Genomic DNA, 3,263 nt, shown 5'->3' with positions numbered 1-3,263 from the left:
ATATATATATATATATATATATACACACACAACAGAAAATTCGGGATCCTTGAATTAGGAAGCAATCAACGGATCAGATTAAATTGCTTATTTGAATGAAATTGGAATGAATTTCGGGCTAATTTTGGGCTCTTTGTAGAAATTTATAAAATAAGAGTTGGGTTTAGATTAAAAATAAAAATAATAATAATAATAATAAAAGAGAAATAAAAAATAAAAATAAAAAAAATTGGATTATTGTCAGCCTGAATACTCTTTTTCTACTGAAATTAATTTTTATTGATGCTTCATGCTGTCCTAAAATTATTTTTAGTCTTAACGTATATAAATCACAAACATGATTTGTATACGTGTCCGACTTAATATCTTTTGCGGTTAAATATTAACAAAATATACGTATATATATGTGTGTGTACAAATAAGGATATAAGATATATTTGAAAATAGGAATAAAATATAAAATATTTCTTTTATATAACAATATATATATATATATATATAGTCACCATATCGCCTAAAAAAATGCGAATGCGATTATCAAAAGAATTTTTTTAAATTTTTTTATGTTAAAATATTTTATTATAGTTGATTAAAATGTTTTATAATACGATAGGAAAAATAAATCCTCTTTTATTATTTAAAATTCATAGAAATAGAGATAAAAATGTGAATCTCATTTATTATTTAATTTTTAAAAAATTATTTAGCGTCAAGAAGCATCGAAAAAGTAATTAAAGAAAAAAGGGCGAGCCAAAATTGGATGTCAACATGAGCAGCTATGAGATAATAGAGGTTGGCTGCTTGTATTATCTTCAGAATCGTAAATATGTAAAAGCATATCACATTCAGGGGTTATCAAAATAAAAGATCCACCTTTAAGCCGCAACCATGCATGCATCATTTCATGAGCCAGAATTGAACCAGTCAATAACCTGAAAAAGTCTTTAGTTATGAGTAAATTTGTATTCAGATAGAGTGAGTTATGAGTAAATTTTTCATCTAATAATTTTGCACTATGTTTGTGACCTATTTGCTTTGTTGCTTGCCATTAGTAGGTTGAGTTTAGGCCTTTGAGATTTTTCGCTCACTCTTGAATCCTTCTAATGTTTCTGCATTGATGGATTTAAGGTTAGTTTTCTTTTAAAAATCTGGTTTGAGATGTTGACCAATGATGTATTGAATATCTAGGTTGGCAACGCATATGGTGTGAGGCTGTATCAGTTTTTCAACCTTTTCTTCTGTATGAAGATGAAAATACATTAACCCTATATGTTATTATTTTATTGAAAGCAGGGGAAAGTTCAAAATTTTGGTGCTGGGAAGTGAAAAATGTCATAACACATACTGCATTCATACTCTTAACTCAAGTTTATACTTGGAGATGCTTCAAAAGTTCAAATTATCTTCTAGAATTTGCTCCAATTGTACTTGCTATCTTTTTTGCTGGGAAAATGTTGGAATTCTAGTTGTTTCCTATTTAGGTACAAAAGATGAAACTCATTTGGGGTCCTCGAGCATTTATGAAGAAGTGCAATGATATATATTCTTCTAAACAAGTAGATAAATGAAGTTTGCATTTTAAACTAGCCTATCCCGAACTATAGAATCTTGCTGACTTCTATCCATTTTTTTTCTCGAAATAGCTTTTGTCTTGATGATATATTCTGCTGCAAGACTACTCTATCTAATCAACAAGAGGTGAAATGTAGCACACGAGGGAGCGTTTATAGTGGAGATGTAAACCAAAAAATTGTAATGGTCAATTGATGATCATGAAAATTGAAAACTATTATGCTATCTGCCTCTTCTTTTGTACAAACAAAATATGTTGATTTCTATATATTTTTTCCTTTGACTATTCCTTGTATTTTATGATATTTTGTCCTTTGACTATGCCTTGTCTAGATTGTTTTATATTGAACATTATTCTATTTTGAGCCGGGGGTCTTTTGAAAACCTCTCTATCTCATTTCTAATCTTTGTGTTGTAAGCACATCCCAATCATGACAAGTTCATCAACAAAAAAATCGAAATATTTGATGAAATGTCTCTTGTGTGTGGAAATGATTGGGCTAAGGAGATTGTGCTAAATCATTCGAAGATATAGATTTTGATAGTTTTTCTGAGAAAGATAATGATAATGACCTTGAAGGACCATCCATCGAAAAAGATGTACAAGAAACCGAAGCTTCTCAAATCAAGGCAAGTCGCAAAAGAAAATGTTCTTTTGAGATGCAAGATGTCATTGGTGATATATCAATAAAGTTTGGAGAAGTGGCAATGGCAATCGGTAGAATGGTTGATAGTCGTCTAGATGTGACAAAGTTGTATGAAGAAGTTATGGCAATGGAAGATTATAATGAAGAGTTCCTCGGTGATGCTTTTAATTATTTGGTGCAAAGCGACACTCTAGCTAAGACATTCATGGTCAAAAATCAAAATCTTCGTAAGGTGTGGTTGGAACGATTCAAGCAACAACAATAGTGACACCTATTGGTTGGTTTATCTTCATAGGAATTGGAAGCAACTATTATTTGCACGCTTTTGTTTTTGATAATGTATCGTGTATTTGCTTCCAAACTTCTCTCCGTTCTTTTATTTTTGATAATGTATCATGTATTTGCTTCCAAACTTCTCTCTTTTGTGCATTTGTGGAAATTGATTAGGAAGCTTGAATTATGTAAGTAATAGTTGTTTAAATTTTAGCTTCTTGTAATATTTTGATACTCGATGTTGGTATTATTTGCTATGCTTAAATTAGTTCCGACAGAATGTTGAGTTGTTTGATATACTAATTAATTGTTCAGTAGTATTTTTCAAAAAATATTTTTTCCTCTCATCAATCAAACAACTACAAATATTTTCTATTCACCAACCAAACACCATAAAATATTTTCCACCCACCAATCAAACATGAGAAAATAAGTAGAAAATTAATTTATTTTCCATGAAAACATTTTTCAGGAAAATATTTTCCATCATACCAAAAACACCCTATGGGTCCTACATAGCAAATCTAATTTAACAGGATCAATAAATTCTAATATCAAATAATTAAATCAAGGATGTGTTTGATATGAAAAAATATATGTTTCTTGAAAAATAAATGATTTGGCTTAAAAAATTTCCTCATAAATTATATCTACCGAAAATAGCGGCTAAATTAATTGAGTGATTTTGTACTCCGTTTTATATTAATTGGCTCTCTTGCTAAAAATATTTATTTTATTTTAATTGTCTAAGTTTTAAAATCAAAAGAAATT

The 3,263-nt window shown here is 29.2% G+C and overlaps 1 pseudogene; it reads left to right on the top strand.

Annotated features, from left to right (window-relative positions):
* Positions 1-2,508, top strand: part of LOC124885603 — a 16,084-nt pseudogene extending 13,576 nt beyond the window's left edge.
* The last annotated feature ends 755 nt before the right edge of the window (positions 2,509-3,263 follow it).

Source organism: Capsicum annuum, chromosome 7 (genome assembly GCF_002878395.1).
Source record: "Capsicum annuum cultivar UCD-10X-F1 chromosome 7, UCD10Xv1.1, whole genome shotgun sequence".
In the NCBI taxonomy this organism is placed as follows: domain Eukaryota; kingdom Viridiplantae; phylum Streptophyta; class Magnoliopsida; order Solanales; family Solanaceae; genus Capsicum; species Capsicum annuum.
This window is presented reverse-complemented; position numbering and strand designations above follow the sequence as displayed.